Source organism: Helianthus annuus, chromosome 8, assembly GCF_002127325.2.
Source record: "Helianthus annuus cultivar XRQ/B chromosome 8, HanXRQr2.0-SUNRISE, whole genome shotgun sequence".
NCBI lineage: Eukaryota > Viridiplantae > Streptophyta > Magnoliopsida > Asterales > Asteraceae > Helianthus > Helianthus annuus.
Window position 1 is genome coordinate 107,108,762 of NC_035440.2, and position 16,532 is coordinate 107,125,293.

The following is a 16,532-nucleotide window of genomic DNA, read 5'->3' on the forward strand; positions in this document are numbered from 1 at the left end:
AGCCAAATGGTTAATTGAGGGACTAAATTAGCCAAAACTGAAAGTTTGGTACTAACTTAGTGAACAAAACACAAAATTCACCCATTTTGGGGTGGGCATCGATCGAACAGAGAGAGAGAGGGGGCGACCAGGAGAAATTTCCAAACCCTAAAATCTCATAATCTTGCAAATTGAAGGATTAATCCAAGTAGAAATCGAGAATTGAGCCTAGAATCATAATCCTCATCACAAGAGGATTGTAAGGTATGTAAAATTTAGTGAAATCCCTTAACTTGAATTTCTCATGATTTTGGGAAATCTGAAAATTTGATGTTGCATGTGTGTTATTTGGTTAGTTTAGAATTGATTTGGTGTTTAGGGGTGAGACCTAACCAATTCCATGTGAAATCATGACCAAATTCAGGGAAACTCCATGAACACCTTGAAGGTGGGTTGTGGGTTTTACATGATGATGATGAACTCTAGGGTTTTGAGTGGTTATTCTAGTATAATTCGACCTTAGAAGATAGTTTCAGAAAGATATGATGTTTACATGATATATGATGGCTTTATTGAAGTTAAGTTAACAAATTAGCAAGCCATAAATATGAATACGAATGATGTAGAAATTCTGCCCTCATAATGTTTGCTGAAATGCCTCAAAGAAGGCTTAAAAACTGAATTGTTAAGTTTTAAACGCATAATTATGAAGTGTGACGATTGTGCGATATGTATGTAAAACATGGAGTTCTAAACATAAAATACTTGAACTCTTTAGGGAAGGAAGCCGGGGCATCTAGCGGACAAACCGGTGTGGATGCACGTTTGAAGGGTTTACTTTAAAGGTATGCAACATGACCCGTTACATTAAGTGAAATTAGATCATTGTAGTTGGTATAGTTGAATATCAAATTACTAGTTGTTATGAAATAAAAGCGATGATGTTGTTATATTGAATACTCGGTTGAATGATGAATTGAACTCGTTGGTAGTTGTCATAAAGGAAGGAATTCCATAGACAAGCCAAACGGGTCAAATAATCAAGTAAGTCATGATTTACATTCCGGAATATGATGGATTGTTGTATGTAGTTGGTTATTATATAACGTGCTAGAAATACCAGACTTTTAATACATTGATACCACAGAATACTGAAATCCGAGGGCTGGGATTTTGGGCGTAATGCTTAAACCAAACAAAAACATAGATTCCCAGGTGCTACCGTAAATTACGGTGTTACCGTAATTTACGGTAGAGGTTAAGGATTTACGGTGGATTACTACTGATTTACGGTGGGTTCAAGGATTCCCAGCACTCACCGTAACTTACGGTGACACCGTAAGTTACGGTGGAGCCTGGAAAACTTTCTTATTTTTGTTATTTCCAATGTGATGTTAAACCTTGTAATCCTATTATTTATTAACATCAAGCTAATGATTTAATGGTTGATCATAGGTAACTAGGTGGGTCTCATGGATGGTGATCAAGTGATTAAATGAAGAACCGAACACTCCATTTTGAAGCTTCCGCAATGTCTTAAATCTTTTGTAGTTTTGTGTATGGGTGTTGAACACGGGTTGAACGAATTATAAAACGATTTGCCTTGGTCATTAGTTGACTAAGGTCTTGTTACTTATGAACTTTGTTAACAAATGACATGTAATTTATTCATAATTTTACTAGAGATAAGTGTTGTTTATCATTAAAAATAAGTGAAAAATTTAAGGGTGTTACATGATTCTAAGAGAAATGAAGAGATCAAGATTGATGATTTGAGCGGGACTTGAATAGCCAAAAGATCAGAGGAAATGTTTAAAGAAAACAACTGTTATAACAACCCTTGAAAAATCACCCCTAAACGCTCTTGAATACACCTCGTATGCGATAATAGGACCTGTATAACATTTATTTTAATAAATACAAAAACAAAGAAAATGGGCCGCTCGTGGGCCGCGACCCAGTTGGCCGCAGGTCTCGCGGGGCGCGACCCCATGTTACTTGCTGTATACCCTTTGTGACACGTGTCATTACACGTGTCGACCCTACTCGCTGACTCACCAACCCTATGGCGGACTTTAGAGCCCTCGCGGGCCGTGAAGGAAGTAGAAGAGGCTCTCGCGGGGCGCGAGAGACCTCTGTCTCAGCTATAAAATGGGATCGAAACGCCATTTGTTCGGTCTTCGGTGTTCAGAATTTCTTTTCTCTCTTAATTCTCTAATAGTCAAATCTCTGGAATAGTACCCCCTATTAGCGAAGCTCTGCCTCGTTGTAAGTATTATAACCCCCGATCACGTATTTGTTACCCTACACGATCGATCTAGGGCTCTGTAACGCATGTCAAGGCTCTGCCTGACTCAGTCGTTGGAGTTCTGTCTCGTGTTACACCCGATTGTTCTAGGACTCTGTAATGCATGTTAAGGCTCTGCCTGACTCAGTCATTAGAGTTCTGTCTCAAGTGGTATGGTTACTATGATTTGGGTTATTTTACTAACACGTGTGCATTGTTTAATTTTAATAGATAATAACCAGGAGAATCACCAGGAAACTACAATAGTATCACCTAAGTAACAATGTGAGTACATTTTCTTTTTCTAAACCTATTTGTGAGTACATTCTCTTTTATAAACTCTTTTTGTGAGTCATTCTCCTTATCTACCAAATTGTTTTACCAAAACCTCAAATGTTTTCAATTACAATTACAGTGATTAAGTCTTTGTAATTCTACACTTGCTGCCAGTATTATGAGGTTTGTATACAGTACTTGATAACCTTCACAATTGGGCATGGGTATCTAATGTGTGATATGACCATAGTCACAGATCCGTCGAGTGACACGTACTGAACGAGTGATTGTGTATATATAAACATTGTAATCGCCCTTAATACTGTAATGTGTAACAACTGATGTTTCACAAATTGGAGTGTACTCGCCAGTATTTCTTGCTGATAAAATGTTTTTAAAATGCGTTTCAGGTAACTTAATGTGAAGCTAATAGAAGCCAGCTGAGGAGCACTGAAGACTTAGAAAAGTGGCTATAAAAGTTACCTAAATAAAAAGGAGACTTTGTTTTCAATAAATAGTGTTTATCCCTATAAATGTATTGCAAATGAAACTCGGGTTTTATCCCACTTGCTTATTATAAAACATTGTGTTTTAAACTCTGATAACTATTTCCTAACTACGGTCCTGATGAAAGTTTTCTGCTGCATAATTAATAAACACCGATACCATATGACTAGTTCACGGCTCCCGCTCCCAAGGTGGGGTCGGGGGCTGTGACAACTGTCATAGTGCAGCTTGTGGGAAGATTAAGGTTTTGATTAGGTTGTTAGAGTTTCACAAAGAACTCTAAACACCCCTTACTAATATTACTTTTACACAACAACCACCTAATATCATGTAATCTACAATTATAATATACAATTACGTATTTGTCATGTAGTACATTAGTTTCGTATAAACCATCCGTTTATAATTATTATCCGCGTTGGTTGTCAATGTTCGAGAGTTATCATGTACGAGTTCCAGTAAATTCCCGAATTACCAACGTAGACTCATTTAACTAACCCTAGTTAAATGCAATGCCATGAATATATGATTAAATTAATTATGGTTAGGTTAAAGTAGTAACCTAAAGTTGCGGTTGTCACATCATCCCCAACTTGAAAGAAATTTTGTCACAAAATTTGATAAGCAGTCTCAGAGAAATGAAACGGTAAGTCAAGATGACTGTGGATTTTCCTCGGGTACCACAGTTTTTTACTCATTTTGATATGGCAATTGAAGCTCAAATATATAATCATCAGAAATGATCATGATACGCGTAATACTGAACCTGATTTTTGTACCGATTCTCCTCTTGAACTACATGCTGCTAAGTTGTATACTAGGGCCATATTTTTTGACATTCAAGAAGAAATCCTTGCTAGTTTTGAGAAATGTTTTTTCAGTTAACGTCAAAGAAGAAGCAGAGAATGCAAGGTTCTTTATTAGAAATATTTCGGCTTTTGGAAATGGTTTCTTTGAGGTAACTTTTTTTTTTATTTCATATGTATAGAATAATTTTATTTATATGTAGAGTAATTCTATGAAGTATAACAACCAATGGTTGATCTATTAGTAGAGTAATTTTTTTTTAAATTTAGGGTAATTATCTGAAATTTTGAATTACCAACAATTGATGTATCAGTGGAGTAATTATATCTATGTAGGGTAATTATATGAAATCTCATAACAATACCAACTATCAGTAGAGTAATTGTAAATATATGTAGGGTAATTTTAAGAAATACAATAACACCAACAGAGAATATACCAGTAGAATAATTGTTTTCATATGTAGGGTAATTATCATTTATTTATTTTGACAGGTATTAGCTATTGTTGATGATGAATTTTCTGCTTCGTGTTCTTGTAAAAGATTTGAGCAATATGGGTTATTATGTCGACATGTTTTCCTTGTCATTAGAATGTTTGAAATTGAGGAAATTCCTGAAAAGTCCAATTTGAGGCATTGGAGAAGGGAAGCAGTTACAAATAGAGCCAATTGTTCTTTTTTTGCCGAAGATAGTTCGAATGTCAACATTGATATGGCAAATCAGGTTGTTCGTGAGATTATGTTTGCTAGTGAATGCCTTTGTAATCGATATTTTACAAATAATGAAGAATTGATCAAGATTAGAGATCAACTGAAAGGAATGATGGAAAAGGCAGATGAGAGTAGTAAGACTGGTCCGTTTTTGAAGAAAAAAGATATGATGGCTTCTCTTCTTGGATATAATCAACCATCAACATCATCTGTTAAACTTCCTCCTGGTATTAGAAACAAGGGACGTGACTCAAACATGAGAATTAAATCTAAAAAAGAAAAAGCAGCTAGTCGTATGGGGAAAGGCGTCGAGGATGTAAGGTATGTGGGAAGATTGGTCATGATATTCGAACTTGCAGTATTCGTCCAGTTGTAGAGGGTGCAGTTTCTACGGATAAATAGCTTATTATGTTTTTGAAATTTTGTAAACTGTAATCGATCTCAAGGATTTTTGGATTCGCAGTTTTTTTAATTGAATACTTTTATTATAGATTAATATTCTTCTTCAATGTGTAGGGTAATTATTGGAATGTAACAAATACCAATAGTTGATCTTATCTGTAGAGTAATTATATCAATGTGTAGCGTAATTATCATATTATTAAATAAAACAAGTTGTTCCCAGCCGTAGAGTAATTATAATCAACGTGTAGGGTAATTATCACAATTATAACAAATAACAACAATTGTTCTTATCCGTAAAGTAATTATAACAATGTGTAGGGTAACTATCAGAATTATAACAAATAACAACAATTGATCTTATCAGTAGAGTAATTATATCAATGTGTAGGGTAATTATCACAATTATAATAAATAACAATAATTATTCTTATCCGTAGAGTAATTATAACAATGTGTAGGGTAATTATCAGAATTATAACAATACCAACAGTTGATCTTATCAGTAGAGTAATTATATCAATTATGTAGGGTAATTATCAGAATTATAACAAATAACAACAGTTGAACAATCTGTAGAGTAATTATATCAATCTGAAGGGTAATTATCAGAATTATAACTATACCAACAGTTTAATTATGCATGAAGTGAAACAAACCATATTCTAAAATAAAGTTCAACAGTATACAACCATATTCAAAAGTTGACAATTCTAAAAGTTAAATACAAACATTAAACATAAGTTCAAACCACCAAATTAAAATAGACATTCAAACTAAGTCCTTTTGCCTTTGATCGAACTTTTTCTTTAAATCCTTTTGATGTTCCGCCTTAACTTTATCATCCATTTTTTGATATTCAAGGGCATCCTTTATAAGCTTAGCTTTCAGATTGTTGATTTCTGACAACAGTATTTTTGTCAATAATTTTTTCCTCAATTCAAAAATTTGTTTTTTATGAGATTTCTCATTTAAAGAGAAGCCGCAATCCCAGTTTTCCACATCAAAATAAGTTTTCATATGGCGCATTGCATAAATGCCGCAGTCAACGTAGTTTTCAGCTGTCCTCCATGGCATTTCCAATCTTTTGATGTTTGCCCTTCTTAGTGTTTTTTTGGCGAATTTGATTTTCTTGAACTCGAGGTAGTCGCACAATGCATTTCTCTACAATATATCAAAAATAAAATATATTAGTTTCTCAAAATTCTAAAATTAGTAAAATTGTAAAGTTATTATTAGTCATACCAACCTATTAGGGATCCATTATATCTATCATGGAAATTTTCACCCATTTTGTTGTTATCGATCAACACAATTTTTGAAGTCTTCATATTGAAACACACGACGTAATAATGTTCTGAAGCTAAAATGGGGAAAAACAGGAGGTCGAAATCTCTTATCGATTTGACTTTAAACTGTTCAAGCCATTAATCCATGTTTTGTGTGAACATCAAAAGTCGAACTTCATCAGTGCTTGTCGGTGCAAATGAAATTTTAACTGTAAATTCACAATATCAATAGTAGATCAATTATATGAAATATAATAATCACAACAATTGATCTATCAATAGAGTAATTATAGCTATATGTAGAGTAATTTTGAAGCTATTTCTACACAAATGAAATTTTATCCTTACAATACTACCACAACAGAATTATATTTTTTTGCAGAAATAATTATCAGTAGAGTAATTATATCAATGTGTAGGGTAATTATCAGTATTATTACAAATAACAACAGTTATTCTTATCAGTAGAGTAATTATAGCTATATGTAGAGTAATTGTATGAAATATAACAATAACAATGAATCTATCAGTTTAGTAATTGTATCCAAATGTAGAGTAATTATCCATTTTCATATTCTAAAATCATTTTAACATAATGATTTAACAAGCTCTAAGCACAAGATTCACACTAATAAATCCTATGATACTCATCAAATTGACAAACGACATTATTTTGAACCCATTCGTATACAAATGAAATTTTATGCTTACAATTCTACCACAACAGAATAATTCTTTGCAGAAATAATAAATAATCTACATATATAGCAAAACAAAATCTAAGAGAGTAAATTCTGAAAACGTACCAATAGAATCGATGAGCAAAAAACCTACTCAGAGAATATCGGCTTTTCATTTTTTCTTCATTGTTTAGCACTTCAGACCAATTGTCAATGATGTTTGATGTAAATTTTACATCATCAAACATTGCTTCAAAAATCACCTTGATTGATTCTATTCTATACACTGACTTGTACACAAACTTTCCGTTGTTTTAAAAAAAGATAGATAAATTAATAAGATATATAAACAACATTTGCAAACAACTAAAACAATACTTACAATTCACCCGTTGGAGAAAATATGTAATCTACTATCAATTATTCATCATCACTCAGCTTCGATCCAAGTTCAACTTTCCGATTAACATAAGGTGATTTATATGCAGAAGTTGGCTTAGATATTCTCTTTTCTTTTGTTTTGTTTGTTCAGGGGTAGTGTGGGTTTCATTAGTTGTTTCTTGGTTGATGGGTACTTGAAGAAATGGAAATGTGTCGAGAAGTGACTGTATTTTGTTTTCATTTTCATCTTGACGCTTTGTTGTAGAAGAATCATCTTCAATAGGATTTACATTCCATTGATCGTTTAAAGCAGAAAACTTATTGAATCACCTGCAATTGCCCTTGTTTGAAATAAAAGAATTTACTACTTTTTTCTCCTCACTTAATAACTTCCCTTTTGTATCTGTCATTCTTTTTCTTTTTGTAAGGAGATTTTAAAGCATAACTAATCTTGATGATTTTTTTTCTCTTTATTGACTGGAATTTCATATTTGGATTCCTATATTAAAAGCACACAATAATATTAATTTAATTTAAATTAGACTAATAAGGAAATTTAATAATAAAAGAAAAATCATTACATGCTGAATGCCCTCTTTGTCAGTCAATTTTTCAACTTCTGTTTGTATTTCAAGATTTTCGGTATGCACATTGATATCAACTTCAGCTGCTACTGAATTGATCGTATCATGATAAACTAAACTTTGATCAACTTCTGGAATTTCATAGTTTGATTCATGTATTAAAAGCAAACAATAAAACAAAATTACCACCTTTAAATTGGACAAATAAGAAAATTCGAAAAAAAATAATTGTTACATATTGATTGCCACGATCTTCATTTCTTCGACATTATGTAAATTATAAGAACCCTATTTTTCATTCAATTTTCCAACTTTTGCTTGTTTTTCAAAATTTTTGGCATGCACGTTGATTTCATCTTCAACTTCTACTGAATTTTCGACATCAGGACAAACTATACTTTGATCAACATCTTCAGAACCCGAGTTAAGTATCACAAATGTCATTAAAATCTTTAATGAATGTAACATTTTGCTTTCTTGTTCAATTTGCTTATTCACCACAGGATCTCCAACAGTCGTTTCTTGAGCATAATCTATTTTAACTTCGATTGTTGGATGCAGATTATCTTCTTTGACTTTTTTATCAACTTCATTGGTTCTTAAAGTAACCACTTCAGCAGCAGAACTTTGATTATCAGCACAAACACGATGTCCGACAGTCATTTCTTGAGCATCATTTGTTTTAAGTTTGGTTGTTGGATGCAGACTATCTTCTTTGACCTTTTCATCAACTTCAGCAGCAGAAATTTGATTATCATCACAAACATAACTAGGATCAACATAATGCTCCTCAACTACCATGTCAACTTCCTCTGAACCAACATTAACTATTAAAACTGATAACTCAGGAATCTTTCCATAAACTACCTCTTCAACGGATTTCACATCGGTCAAAACCTTAGATTCAACCAAACCGGTAATTTCTCCCTCTTTTACCACCTCAATCTTTCTCTGACGCTAAAAACCTAATTCCACCAGAAGCATTACAATCCTCACCCAAACCTTTAAGCTCTTCACAAACTTTATTAAGCTTTTCAAATTCTACATAAATTATAAACAAATAACTTATTTATAAATATAGTTATAATATAAAATATAAATTAAATTAAAATCTTTATCACTTGAGCTTTGCATTGAAGATGTTACCTGAATTTTCTTTATCCGCATCATCTTTGTTATTTGAATCTTGTTTCTTGAAATGAACTTTAAAATTAACTTTTGTTCTTTTAAAAGTTCTATATCACCATACTTTCTTTGAGCATTAGAAATCATAAACTCCAAATCTCTTCTAAGCACGGAAACTTTAACTTCTTTCTAATGTTTTCAAAATCTTGTTTTAACTGCATATAAAAAATATGGTTACTTAAAAAAAGCTAAAATAAAAATAAAATTAATAACATATAATAAAAATTTTCATACCTCAAAATTATTATCTTCAACATATGTTTGTTTTTTAAACAATTTTTTTTATATCACCTTTACCAAATCCTCCATTGTTGAGCTCCAAATCAGACCTTTGGATTATATTTTCTTTGCTCCAAAATTTCGTAGGATGGACATCTGTAGGTGTATCCATTTTCTCGAATTTGGTACCGCAAAGATATACCAACTGAAAATAATATAATAAAATATGAAATTATAATACTTATTATTAAATTTAAAATTAAAATAAAAAAGAGTTACAAAAACTTACAATGAGTAGGAAAATTGGCCCGTTAAAATACGAGTTTGGTTCTTCTCTGTTCCACGATTTTTTAGATTTTTTCAAAGACCGAATAATATAATCGCACCAATTCAATGATCTAATTTCAATATTTGGCTGAAGACGTTGCAGATCCATTGTTGTAATGTCTCCCATAATGCCACACTCAACAATGCAGTTAATAAAAAGCATCAAAAAGAAGTTTTGAATCATCCACATTGCTTTCTTGAATTTTTTCTGAAATTTGCTTTGTTCTAATAGATTCTAAAAACATTGATTCCCAATCAATGAAAAGGTTTTTTGAAGGACCAACATTCAATGAATTAATGTTTGTTTTCCCGAAAGGAATACCAAATAAGAATGCAACTGTCTCTGAAGTTATTTGAATACTCCCTTTTTTTTCCAATTTTTACTCCATTTCTTGTGGATTAAAATGGTCAAGAACAAAATATGCTATTTTCGAAGGAATTTCATCACAATCAAAGTTCAACAGTCTTTCAAATCCTGTACTCTTCTTCATTTTCTTCAGATTTAGAGACTCCACAACATTGTAAAACTGTTTTGGTGTATTCCTTAGTCTCAACTTCTAACAACTTTTCATTTGTTGATTTTTGGTTTCTTTAAATTTATGTAGCCTAAAAATTAAATTAAAATAAATTTAATAATTTTAACTTATGTTAAGAATAAAAACTAATTAAAGAATACAATGGAAAATTCAACTAATAGTAAAATACCTTTAATAGAAACATCATTTTCATTTTTCTTTGGTCTTCCTCTTTTCCGTTTCAGAGCGTTTTCTGCGACTTCTTTTGTTTCTTCTAATTTATCATAAAATTGTTACCAAAGAGAAGTACAATTACAAGGACAAAAACTATTCAATTTAAATATTCGATATCAAGCTTAATTACCAAAAAAAAACTAATAAAGAACATTATAACTTTCATCAACTATTTGATATAGTGTTAACATAACAACTTTATGAAAAAACATTTTACCTTTGTCATTTAAAACTAATTCTCTTGATTAAGAAATTTGAAGGGAAACATCAGTTGGATTCGTTTTAATTTTCTTTGGTCTTCCTCTTTTCTTATTTCTGCAAGTTCAACTGTTTTGGTGCTTTGTTGTTCTGCACAAAAATATTTGTCATTATAATGTTATAAAGATATATCATATTATGAGGTACTTTGTACAAGTTAATATTTAAATAATAATTACTTAAATACCTGAAGTACTTGCAGTTTTAGTTTTAACCTTCACAACACCGTAACGATTTGCTTCCCAATCATTAGAGCTACTACTACCGGTTAATGTAATGCAAAATTACATCTGTTTCTATGTATAGTTTGTATAATAATTTGAGTTGTTTTGTGTCATTTTGGTTTTGTATATTATGGTGTCTTGTGTGCTTTGCAGGGTCCTGGGAGTGAAAACGAGCTGAAACTTTGAAGAAACGAGCACCTGGGAAGAGATTTAGGCTTAGTGGAGGATTCTCATGGAATGAAAATGGATTTTTGATAAGATGAGAAGATAGAGAATTGAATTACGAACCCGTAGACGAAAACGGTGAAGAAAACGGAGTTGAAACGAAGAAGTTATGGCCAAAACGGTTTTCTCAGTTCGTAGGGCCTTAGACAAACGCGAAGCTCTTCCCATTTACCCTTCGCGCGACGCGAAGCCTTCCCTGATTTGTGCAGAAAACTTCATATTTAAGCCCCATTTAAGCCTATACTTAACCCTAATCAATCCCAGACAACCCTAAACGAACTTGCAACAACTAGAAACGAAAATCAGCTGATTTGGAAGCGTTTTTGGAGCATTCGTAGCATTGGTTGAAGATAGGAAGCATAAGGAAGCACTCGGGTCGTTTGGGCGACGGCAAAGAAGTGGTAGGATGGGGAGGGGGTGTTGGGGTGGTGAGGGGCGGTGGCGGCGCACACCAAAGAAAGTGATGGTGGTTATTGTGGTGTTCGATTAGTGATGGTGGTGTGGATCGGTGATTGTATGGTGTGTGTGTGTGTTATGATTGAGATTGGACATAGTGGGAGAAAAGGGGGTGGGTGGTATGCTAGAGAAAGAATATGGAAATGTGAAATATTGGATAGAGATATGTTAGATAAAGATAAAGATAAAGAGATCGAATATTTGGTAGAGCAAGAGATGAAATGTTAGCAGGAGGAGGTACGATGGGACATAGAGGTAGAAAAGGGGGTGGGTGATTGTACGATGGTGTTTTGATATTGATTAGCTGGATGAGTTCCCAATGTACAATCTATAATGATAACTATAGTAATAATGATAACTATAAATTTTTAATTGTATAGACTATAATATTGGAATTTAATTGTTTTGATATTGGTTAGCTGGGTGAGTTCCCAATTTACAATCTATAATGATAACTATAGTAATACGATAACTATAAATTTTTAATTGAATAGACTACAGTAACGATAAATTTTTAATTCAGACATAAATTCCAAGAGTTCAATTCTATTAGATTTAGTTGACTTATGAGGTTATGATGGCCTTTCACTTTCTGTATTTATTTAAAAAACGAAGTTTGTAAATAATTTAAAACATGATTATCTGTTTTTTAGGAATCCAAATAATTTTTGTTATCTTTTAGCAAAACATTTTATTTTTATTTTGTGTAAAAGTGGTTAGAATATATAATAAATAAATTTCTTGAGAGAGAAAGCTAGAAAAGTAATTGAAATTATATGTTTATGTTTCCGACAAATAGTCTGCAAAGGCGGCATAGGTGGCGGAGAGAAGTGAGAAAGGGACATTTGCATGATATACATGTTGTTTTGACCAGTTAAGCATACCTTTTCTAACCTTTTCTTTTATTAGTTTTTCGGCTTTTTTATTATATTATACATTGTACATGCTAACATTTGCTTGACCATTTAACATACTTTTTCTAGCCTTTTTAGTACTTTTTTCAGGTTTTTAAGCTTTTTTTTATTATTTTTCCATGGTATACCTGTTGTTTTGACCATTTAAGCATACATTTTCTAACTCTTTTATTAATTTTTCAGCTTTTTTTATTATATTGTACATTGTCCATGCTAACATTTTCTTGACAATTTAGCATACGTTTTCTAACACTTTTTTATTACTTTTTTCAGCTTTTTCATCTTGTCTAACCCTTTCTTTTATTAGCTTTTGAGATTTTCTATTATATTATATATTGTACTACTTCCTTCTTTTTGTTTCATACCTATTAATTTCCATGTCTGATTCAAATATATTTTTAAACTGTACCCATAAGATAAAAGTAAGGAGGTGGTTTCTAAACCATTTTGCATCCACACTTAATTTTAAAAAAACAATTTAATTATTTTGTTAATTTGATTAATGTAAGGATCCTGTACTAAAAAACATATATATATATATATATATATAGAGAGAGAATAAAAAACAACCGGTTTGACTGAATCATAAAGTTTGTAGAGTAAGTTACTTTTTGAGTCCCTACCACTTGAGTCCAAAATCAAAAAGTTTAACAATCTGAGTCGAGAGGGGCTAATCTCCAAAACAAAAACACTAGATAATCCAAATAAACAAGACACCGCAAACTAGAACATGAAATGAAATACTTAAATGAAAAATAAAAGAGTTAGGCCCTAAATTCAGCATTTTGACTTTAACTCTCCTAAAATTTAGCCCATCCAGATTTGAATTAGCATGTTTGTATCAATACTTACGACCCGAAAAGTCGACTTGTCCTCAAGTCGAAAAGAAGGTAATTGATGCGCCAACAAGCCATAACTTTTTGGAGTCACTTCTTTCAAAGGATGGTCCCACTGTGATCACCATTCAAGTTGTATCATAGCATGTACTGCAATTTTGACGATGCACCATGGTGGGCGCCACTCGCGCCATCCGGGTACACCTTCGTTCGAAGTCTTTCGCATGGGTTCTCCGAACACAGTTAGCAAAGAATGAACCACATAAAGGCAATAACTTGGATATGTATGGACAAGTTTTATAACATTTCTAGAAGGACACATGGTCTTCAATAAGGCTTTTAATTGTGTCGTGTAACACCCCGTGTTACCAAAAGTCAAAGACAAAGTCAAGATTGACTCCTTTGACCGTAGTTAGTCTATTTTGTGTTTATATTACGTTAGTTGTATTATGTGGAGTAATTAATTACCATCGACTTAATCAAAGTTTATTTATCGACGCGAACCGCTTTACGACTGTGAATAATTGAAAGTAACAATGCGATAAAGTCAACTAATCAATAATCGAACTAATCTAATCATCATTGAACTCGAGACTCGAATTACGCGAATTTTGGTGTTAATATACGTGTGTGTGTGCCTTATGTGTTACTTGTGCGTGTCTACTCTAGGTTATGTGTGGTGATCAATCAAAACTCGAATCGAAACTCAATCGAAATCGAAATCATGATAATTGGTGGAGAAGAGATAGCGCGAGATATAGATGATTGTATGTTAGATATAGTGGTTGGGATTAAAAGTAATTTGAATAGGAAACTCTATTGTATTCTCATCAATCGCAATCGGAATCGAAATATCAAAAATCGTCGCACCGAACACTCGGATCAGGCAGCTGAACGACCAGGCTCTCAGCCGATCGAACAGCCCAGCCGATCGGACTGCTGTCCGATCGGACAGGCTATCCGATCGGGATGCCTGGCCGATCGGCCAACCCTTTCCTCTTTTGGCAGCCTATAAATACCCCTGTCATCGTCATACTTACCACTTTTGGAAAGCTCTGACCGACCAGCTCGTGCTCTCATCCTTTTTCTCAGATTTCTCTCTATTCCGATCAGATTTCATCCTAAATCTTACACTCTCTTGATCTATACACACTCCTACACCTTTCTATCTTTCGAATCTTGATTTCTAACCGTGAAATCATCAAGATTCAAGTGTTCTAGGATGATGTCATCATGGTGTTCTTGAAGAACTTCATGTTTTGGCCTCAATCCACCAAGAATCACTTGGATCTAGGCGATTTCCACATAAATAAACAAGGATCTTTCACAGATCTAAACATCTACACGGTGAAAAGGATTGAAAGATGATTTTCCAACTTTCTTTCAACTCTTTTACACTCAATGCCGTCAAAACCGATAGAAACGGAGCTTGTGCCGACTTGCAAATCATTCCGGTGGTTACATGACTCAAGATCCGGATTCTATCCACGAGGTTCACCGATTTCGAGTTAAACGTTAAACTCCGTTCCGAATAGTTCGCCGGCCGGATTGGGGTGGTTCCTGTCCGATCAGGAGGAACTAGTACGAACGAGGGTTCTATGGTTCAACTTGTTGTCAAAACACCTCGATATAACGACAAACAAACCAGAACAATCAAGTGTTAGATGAACAGGCCGACCAGGTCAGGATGCTGACCGATCGGACTGCTGTCCGAACGGACAGCCAGCCGATCGGACAGTCAGCCGATCGACCAGGCCAGCCGATCGGCTAGCACATGGTCCTACACTTGAACAGTTCATTGAAGTCTAGTATTGAACGAACTGTTGTTCGATCGGACTACCATCCGATTGAATTACTCTTCAGATCATGAGATACTATGCTTCAACACTTAGTCGATTTTCAACATGTTCAATGCACTAAAAGTGCCCCCGATCGAACAGCCATCCGATCAGGTGACACTCTGCTGAGAACCTGTCCTGTTAGAAGTACCTAACCGATCAGATAGCCGGCCGATCGATCGACCGACCGTTCGATCGACCGACCTGAAAGGTAAAGATACTTCAATGTTTTCAAATGCTACAACGAAAACTTCAAAAAGTCAAACCATCATACACAAACACATCCTTCTCAAAGGAAGAAACAATCCACTCGAACAACCATCCGATCGGCCTACCGACCGACCGACCGGACAAGCTGTCCGAACGGAATGCCAATCCGAACGGTCAAGCCGTTCGATCGGACTACCGTCCGATCGACCAGCTGTCCGACCATCCAACACTTGTTCTTCATATTACGCGTTGCTTATCGTTATGCTATCGAACTATTCAGGCTAACCCTACTCTCAAGTGCTCCCTTCAATCCATCAATCACTGTGAGTATACTTGATCCCTTTTTGCTTTCAGCACTTTTGGGTGTTACATACGTTACTTATTCTAAATCACCATCGAACACACTACTCAACTACTTTAAACGCTAACCGTTACCGCATGTATTACGTGACTAAATGAATGCTTGTTGTTATGTTTACACGTGGAATGTTGTCTACCTGCCTTAACGACGATAGTACTATAGTTTGGACTCAGCACCCGTTCACACGGGGGTTGTTAAGGACAATTACTTGCATGGATTACGGTGGTAATCATGTATTGCGAACTGCCTCGGGCAGTCAACCCGCAGTCATTGGTATCGATAGATCCATGTCGATAATTAACATGCTTCGTTTTCCTCTGTGTACGTGCTGGTTATGCGTAAACTATTTCGAACTCTATTATGCTACTATCAAACTTGTATGCTCACCTTTACATTTTATGTATTGACTTTATTTTAACGTATGTGACAGGTGTTTAAGATGCTTATCTGCTAGGAAGGCGAAGCTAGAATAAAAGTCTAGAGCATAATTGTCTGTAGATCTTGCAGCTCGAGTCTCTAGACATAGATAAACAATATTTATATTTAAATCTGAGTTGTCGGAACAGAATATTTGCCTGGATCTTATCTGTAATAATTTGTTTGCTATTTGAGGTATGGTATGGGACTTATAATATAAATTGAATAGTAATGATAGTTGTTATGGAAACTTCTGGACAATCTGTTTCGCTCAGTGCCATGCCCCGATGATTCCGCCATCGGTTGGGGTGTGACATGTCGTGGGTTTCAAAAGAAAGTACCAAACAAGAACAGATTTAATACTTTGGTTGGCCCTGAAGTAATGAACCTTTATGAGTTGGTCGCAAGG

General features: G+C 34.0%; 1 long non-coding RNA gene across 1 annotated transcript; it reads right to left on the reverse strand.

The window, feature by feature from the left end:
* Window positions 1-10,368: 10,368 nt before the first annotated feature.
* On the reverse strand, window positions 10,369-11,036 carry LOC110871422. The gene is made up of 3 exons (XR_002553723.2): window positions 10,830-11,036; window positions 10,602-10,732; window positions 10,369-10,424 (listed from the first exon to the last, which is right to left on the reverse strand). It is a non-coding gene; the product is annotated as an uncharacterized LOC110871422 (long non-coding RNA).
* Between the last annotated feature and the right edge of the window lie 5,496 nt (window positions 11,037-16,532).